This window comes from Solanum lycopersicum, chromosome 10 (genome assembly GCF_036512215.1).
Source record: "Solanum lycopersicum chromosome 10, SLM_r2.1".
Classification (NCBI taxonomy): Eukaryota; Viridiplantae; Streptophyta; class Magnoliopsida; order Solanales; family Solanaceae; genus Solanum; species Solanum lycopersicum.
The window spans coordinates 49,715,879-49,723,959 of NC_090809.1; the positions used below are offsets into that span (position 1 = coordinate 49,715,879).

General features: G+C 34.4%; 1 long non-coding RNA gene across 1 annotated transcript; it reads right to left on the reverse strand.

Annotated features, from left to right (window-relative positions):
* Positions 1-443: 443 nt before the first annotated feature.
* On the reverse strand, positions 444-6,409 carry LOC138339159 (uncharacterized). Its single transcript, XR_011212182.1, has 2 exons — positions 5,307-6,409; positions 444-710 (listed from the first exon to the last, which is right to left on the reverse strand). It is a non-coding gene; the product is annotated as an uncharacterized lncRNA (long non-coding RNA).
* Between the last annotated feature and the right edge of the window lie 1,672 nt (positions 6,410-8,081).

Below are 8,081 nucleotides of genomic sequence, written 5' to 3' on the forward strand. Positions count from 1 at the left end.
ACGCCCTGTAGTCAATCAAGAAAAAATACATATTTTCAAGGACACATTTTTTTTTGTGTTGATATTTCAACTTCTAATACTCTAGTACCTAAGCAGAGTGTTTAAGTTCAGATACCAAGTTGTATCACCTAGGTATTACTTGGAATCAAGTAGTATCACGAAAGAAAGAAGGAATGAAGTTTTCCTAAAATCCTATAGCCTCTCGAAGAAAAGTAAAGCGTCTCCAAACTATTCTGCAAGACTCTACTAGAATTGACCTGTGATGAGATCATCGAACCTAACGCTTGATACCATGTTTGTCACGATCCAAATTGAGTCGTGAGTGACACCCAACCTCCTAAGTGGGCGAACCAAGGAATTCAACTTCAACATATACTAATAATGCAACTACAAATAATAACAATAGTACAGAAGATCCTAACTTAATATAGTAACTAATCAAATAAACCTCTAAAGTCTTTTACATATTATTTCCAAAATCTGAAATTCATCACATTAAGGACATTTAATCTTCAAATACTAAGTAAGAGTATCAAAGACATCAAAATAAATGAAATAAAGTAATTTGTGATAAAAAACTAAGGACACCAAGTCATGACCGTGAAAATCCAATACAATCTCAAATGAATAGCTCGCCCGTCAACCTGATATGCTGAGACTGGCTAGAGCTTAAGGCGAGTCAAAGTTGCTGGTACACTCGTTGCACTCCACTAAAGGAAAATGAAGAAAAACACAAGTAAGGCAGTATGGAGTAATATGTACTGAGTAGGTATCAACGGCCAACCCAAAATAGAAATTAATATACAATGAATAATACTATAAAATCAACTATGACACTTAACAGGTGGCAATCAACAAACAACATAAACCAGTGACAGCAACACTAAAGTGAGTACTTAATCGATCAAAATATCAAACACATATGGGGACTCATGCCTCCACACCACGCTCATTTGGGAAATGGGTTATTTTAGATCGAGTACATTAAGTTAATTCAATATCTTTTTCCTTTAATGTTACCGTGTCGAAGCGTAACACTACGATCCAATTATACCGTGTCAGAACGTGATACTCCGATCCAATATTCAGTCAATCATTTATTATCACCACTTATCAATTCATTAACAATATTTCATCAAGTCTTCTTTATTCCAGGCATCAGTTCGATAGAGAGGGTTCAAGATTATAAATTTCATGGTCTCACGATTTCAGGCCCCACAAACCACAAAACCAAGTTACACAATCGCACAATCAAGTACATAGAGTACTACACAATATCATTCAATACATATTAATCACTATTGAAAGTTTATCTATCAAATAGAATAAACCATAACTTACCTCCACGAAAGATCTGAAATCAAACAAGCTACTTTCTCATTACTTTTCCTTTCCTTAATGCCTCCAAACCTTTCAATTCTATGAAGTATATAAAATTTGTACATTAACGAGTATATAAACACCCAAATCTATAATTAATTTTCTAAAGTTCAAGCCGAAGAATATTCTAAGTTCTTTCTATTAGCGTAACTTTAATGAAGTTAAAATAATACAATACACTGATATTTAATTATCTATCTCAATACATCAACATATAATTTGTAATAAGATAAAACATTTTAATATTTAAAGGTTCGAGCCACTGGTTACGAAACCAGTGGCAACACCTCCATCTATACAATTACACTTTAATACTCTAATTCTTTACATTATTAATGTTCTGTCCTAACTTTTCTCTCACCATTCATCTAACATCAAATACTATACATATGCACACTTTCACTTTATAACGTACTTCCTCCGTTTCAAAAAGGATGGTCTAATCTGATTTGAAACAGAGTTTAAGAAAGAAAGAAAACTTTTTTATCTTATAGCTCTAAATTAATGTTATGTCAAATATACTAAAATGCCCTTAATTTCGGAATATTAAATATGCCAGGTGGAAAAGTAAAATTAAAGTGTTGTCAAAAAAAAAATTAATCATTCTTTTTGTAAAAGACTAAAAAAAACATATGAACATTTTTTTTAAACAGATGGAGTAATATAATAATATTAAAAAATAATTAAAGTTTCGGCCGTTGGTTACAAAACCAGTGGCACTACCTCTGAGCCACGTACAAATCCTACCACGGAAGAAATCCACTCACATACAGTACTCATCAAACTACACTAATAATTTACAATATAATACTCTTATAATCATACAATATAGCATGGCCACTAAGTTACAATAAGTAACTTGTATTGGAGAACAATGTGCATAAGCCAAAACAACCACATATTCATTCCCTTAAAGCTTGTCCATTACTGTTAATGGTCATTCCCATCATTAAATAATTAATCCTACAATCTATGTCATACATATAAAATCTACGAAGGTTGATTCTTTACCTGAAATTATCGTCCTTTCTTCGAGGTTACAGTCTGCAGATATGATTACTGCCTAAAACTTATTTCTTTTTACAGAATATTTACTACTTTGGTTATTATTTAAGCCTAATTTTGAGAGTAGTAGAAATTATCCACTATTAATTCTAATGTTATTTATTTTAACTATCAACTAAATAAATTATAAAAACTATCCCATTAATTCTATAATTGCAATTACGAATAATTTAAAATGTCTCTTTAAATCAAAAAGTATTTAATGAAATAAAAAACTCTAATACTCAAAACAACCAAAAGGTTCGTTACAATTATTGTACTAGGTAAATTACCCGTGTTTCGCATGAGATTGAACTATTTTACCAAGCTTGCATATGATCATTCGTAATATTCGTATTTTTGATACATACACTATACTCTTAATAACATTTTGTTCTAAGACAAATTGTTCCTCGAAATCTTAAAGTGCTATATTTTTTTAATTTTTTATTTTTGTTATACAAAAATTATGAGTCATAGATATATTTTAAGTATAAGAAAATCTCCCTTGGTTTGATGTAGTGAAATTTGTTAAGTTCCAAGAAGTTATAACGAACAACATCAAACGTTAAAAAAAGAGACAAAAAATGTCAACCAACAACACTGCCAAGTAAAGTAGAACATCACATCCATATAAGATCATAATTTACTAAATTCAAATGGATGACCTTGGACTCCTTTCTTATGAACCTCCAATCTCATTTTTTATTATTGTATGCAAGTATATGCTAAAACTGACTCTAAAGTTATTATTATAAATGTTTCTTGTCATTGTCTCAAAATCGTCATTACTATTTTTAAGGTTTCATATCACAGGCCCCAACATATTTGGACTAAACCATAGTTATTATTATGGTTATAGTATGCAGTTACAAAAAAAAATAATGCTATTATCAACCAAGCACTAGGTTATATCTAAATGTTCAAAACGAGGTATGGTAAATCAAAATTATGACACATAACATATTAAAATCTCAAAACATAATTTTGTGAGCACTTGAACTCACAAATATCCAGAAATAATATTAAAAAGAATCTTACTTTCCTAACAATCAAGAAGAAAAAGGCATGTTGCTTAATACACTTTTCAAAAGATAGTCTTTCGGGTTGTATTCAAGTTTACAGTTTACAATTTAATTGAAGAAAACAAAAAAAAGAGTTATTTCTGTTTACATCCCTACTCTTTCGAAATAGGACGAAACGTCGCGGCAACTCGAAAATTATTAATTGATTCAAAATAAACGAGTTTTAAAAGAGTCGCCACCTAATTTTAGGAAAACTAGGAAACCAATTATTAAAGCAAAGTCTACGAAACCAATTGATTCTAGATTAGGGGGTTCAAGTTATTCCGAAGGGAAGGGGTTAGGCACCCTTCGGAATCCACAAATATGGTTACCGACTGAATTCATTTTTTTTCAAATTGAGGAAGAATATAAAATAATGTACAGATATAATAAACACACAATATACACAATAAAATAAAATAAAATAATAATTATCGGCCTAAAGTTTGCCTAACGTCAATACTCATATAATAATGAAATAAAGTACGGTTCGAACTTCATTCGAATAATTTAAGGAGATGCACCTCCGGGTACCTGTAAACACTTAGTAAAAGAGTTAGTACCAAATAAATACAAATAAAAATGAATAACTCAAAAAAAAAATTCGTCTTATTAACATGGGAGGCCTTGGAAATCGACGGTAATTTCTTCATCGGCCAATTTCAACAACTAAAATATATAAACTTAAATTAAAATTCCGTCTTTTAATATTGGGGAGGCCTCTAAACCCGACGGGTAGATTTTTCATCAGCCCACTTTCAACATATAAAATATATAAACTTGAATTAAAATTCCGTCTTTTTAAAATGGGGAGGCCTCTAAACCCGACGGATAGATTTTTCATCGGCCCATTTCAACAACTAAAATATATAAACTTAAATTAAAATTCCGTCTTTTTAAAATGGGGAGGCCTCTAAACCCGACGGATAGATTTTTCATCGGCCCATTTTAACTTGTAATGTTCAACGTCATTCGAACAAGAAATGAAAAAGATAATAAATTTACAAACATAAAATGAGAATGAAGGCAACCGATAATAGAACAATGTCCTAATTACTGTCACAACAGATCAATATGATTTAAAGACAATCCCAATAAATTAACGTATCAAAATAACTATAAAACAAACTAAGATAAAATACACTTAAAGTAGATGAGATTAACAGAAAGTACCGATATGCTATAAACGAAACTAAATTCATATACCTAGCTACTACACTACAAGACGAGAACAACAAATGAAAATAGAATAGATTATTAATTCAAATGTAGAACAAAACTACTTTAACAAAAAAAAAAAATAACAATACTACTACAACCTAGTGCAACAGTAGACTTGCAATATATACTTCACAATTTCAAAAAAAAAATAATGTGGAAACAGAGGAGCAATAATAAATGAACACAAACTTGCTAAATCAAAAGAGCCAAAAAAATTGATAAAAAACAATACAAGAATTCAATAATTAAAAGTGAAAAATAATGCAACAGTGAGAACATTTATCAACAATAATACCCAACAATATTATACACTAGTCAAAACGTTAATAACATAATAAATAAGATTAAGACTTAACAAAAAAAACAGATAAAACCCAACTCAAAAGCAAAATAGCCAAACAAAATTAAAGAATATGCAGATTTGAAAAATTTGAAAACTAACAAATAGCTGGACAACTATATTTAATCATTATTAAAAAAAATGATCACAATAAATAGAAATTAACAATAAGCAAAATATCACCAAAAGATAAATGAATCAATAGTAAAACATAAGAAAGAACCAAGCAAACAATTTATAGAGGTGGGTTACCGTACTGAAGTATTTTCCAGCCAGATTTGAAACTCCGCCTGAATTGCTTCTCGCCAAACTGCTCTCCGGTTGTTGTTGTCCTCGCTGCTGTCCGTTGGAGCTGTTGTTTGCAGCGCGCTGCTGTTGCTCGCTGGTGGTGGTGCTGTTTTTCAGTCATTTTCAATGACTGCTTCGCCGCAAAAAAGGGAGAAAACAAAGAGAGGTTAGGTCTGGTTGTTGTGGGTTTGGCGAAGAGAGGGAGAGAGCTTTTTGGGTGAGGTTTGTGCTGGCTTTTGGTGCTCTCTGTTTGAGCGGATGTTTGAGCTGAATTTTGATCGGGATTTGGTGGGTCTGTTGTGAAGTTGACGGGAAAAACGGGGTCGTTTGGTTCAGCTTAGAGCTTTGCCGAAGCTGCTGGTCGGAAACGAAAAAACGAAAGAAACGGGGTTGGCGTTGAGCTTCTTCTTCGGTTGCTGTTACAGAGTTGTTGTTGCCTGAAACTCGCCGGTAAAGAGGAGAGGACGAGCGGACTGTCGGCTGGCGTGCTCCTCGCCGGCACTGCTGTTTGGAATGGTTGTTTCAGTGTTGCTTCCGGTGGATTTTTCACCAGAAAAGGGAGAAAAACGAAGGGGTTTGGGGTTTGGGTTTCACCGGAGTTTGGTGGGTGTTAGTGGCGGTTGTCGATGGTTTGTGGAGGTAGGTTTGAAGTTGTTTCAGCTGGAGCATAGAGGGAAGGAGGGAGAGAAGATAAGAAGAGGGGGGGGGGAGAAGGGGCGGCGGGAGAGTGGTAGAGAGGGCAGGGAAGGTGGGCGACAGAAAGAGGGAGAAGGGAAGGGAGGCGGCTGAGGCGATTGTTTGCTTGCTGTTTAATGTTCTTCTCCAGTCAGTGGTGGCGTGAGCTCGGAGCAGTGAAAGGGGAGAGGAGAGGGGAAGGGACTGGCAGGGGGGCGGACAAAAGGGAAAAGGGAAAAGGATAGGAAGGGGGAGGGGAGAAGAGAAGAGCGGCTGGAGGAAGGGGAGAGGAAGGGGGAAAGGGGAGGGGAGAGAGAAGAAGAGGAAGGAGTTTTTTAGGGTTTTTCTCTATTTTATTTTTTTTGAAAATTTTTATTCCCCTCCACCATAATTTGACCTAGTTTATAACTTAAATAAACACAAAATGGGCTCAAATGACGGGCTTAGTATTGTGGCCCAAAATTACGAATTTTTGAAAATCTTAGGCCAAAATTGGGTGTCAACAACTGTCCCTTTCATTGTGTATGATTGATGAAAGAAATCGTGGACAAAGAAAATTGATAAACCCAATTTTGATCGAACACATGACCTTTGTAAAGAAGTGCGGTTGCATGTGGTGGAAGTCAATCACAGACTTGTCTCCAAAAGGTTCCATGATGTGTTGCATCCTTGTTGAAGTAGTTTGCACCTGTTTTTTTTTTGATTTTTTCCTTCTCTTTTTTTTTGATTTTTTGATTTTTTTTATTCTTTTTTAAAGAAATTCATCCTTTCAAATTCTCTTGACAAAGACTGAGATAAAACTTGTCAGCTTAAAATGCAATTTAAATGGGAGACAGTGTTTTTCACCGTGTCGACACTTAATTTCTCTCCTCGACATTTAACGTCATATGACGTTGAAGGGTAAATATTTCATTTGAGATGCACGATCCCTTTTCTGACAGCGCATGATTGCTTGCGGGGCATGAATATCTTTCCGCAATGCGCAAATTTTGCGAGGGATGGAATCTTCTCGCGATGTATAAAATTTTGCGAGGGATGGGATCTTCTCGCAATGCATAAAATTTTGCAAGAGATCAAATCTTCTCGCGATGTATAAAATTTTGCAAGGGATGAGATCTTCTCACAATGCATAAAATTTTGCAAGGGATCAAATCTTCTCGCGATGCATAAATTTCGCAAGGTATGAAACCTTCTTGCGATATGTAAACTTTTGCGAGGAATTGAATCCTCTCGTGATGCATAAATTCCGCAAGGTATGAAATCTTTTTACGATATGTAAACTTTTGCGAGGAATTGAATCTTCTCGCGATGCATAAAATTTTAACTTGCGATGCATGAATATTAATCCGCGATGCATGAATATTAACTCGCAATGCATGAATATTAACTAGTGATGCATGAATTAACTCGCGATGCATGAATATTAACTAGTGATGCATGAATTAACTCGCGATGCATGAATATTAACTAGTGATGCATGGATTGACTCTCGCGATGCATGAATTGACTCTCGATGCATGATCTTCTGCGGGGCATGAATATCTTCCCGCAATGCATAAATTCCGCAAGGTATGAAATCATCTTGCGATGCATACATTTCTACGAGGTATAGAATCTTCTCGCGATGCATGAACTTTCTACGAGGTATGAAATCTTCTCGCAATGCATGAATATTAACTCCCAATGCATGAATTAACTCGTGATGCATGAATATTAACTAGTGATGCATGAATTGACTCTCGATGCATGAATATTAACTCGCAATGCATGAATTAACTCTCGATGCATGAATATTAACTCTCGATGCATGAATTAACTAGTGATGCATGAATTTTCTGCGAGGTATGGAATCTTCTCGCGATGTATGGAATCTTCTCGCGATGCATGAATTTTTGCGAGGTATGGAATCTTCTCGCGATGCATGAATTTTCTGTGAGGTATGAAATCTTCTCGCAATGCATGAATTTTCTGCGAGGTATGAAATTTTCTCGCGATGCATGAATTCCGCAAGGTATGAAATCTTCTTGCGATGCATACATTTCTACGAGGTATGAAATCTTCTCACGATG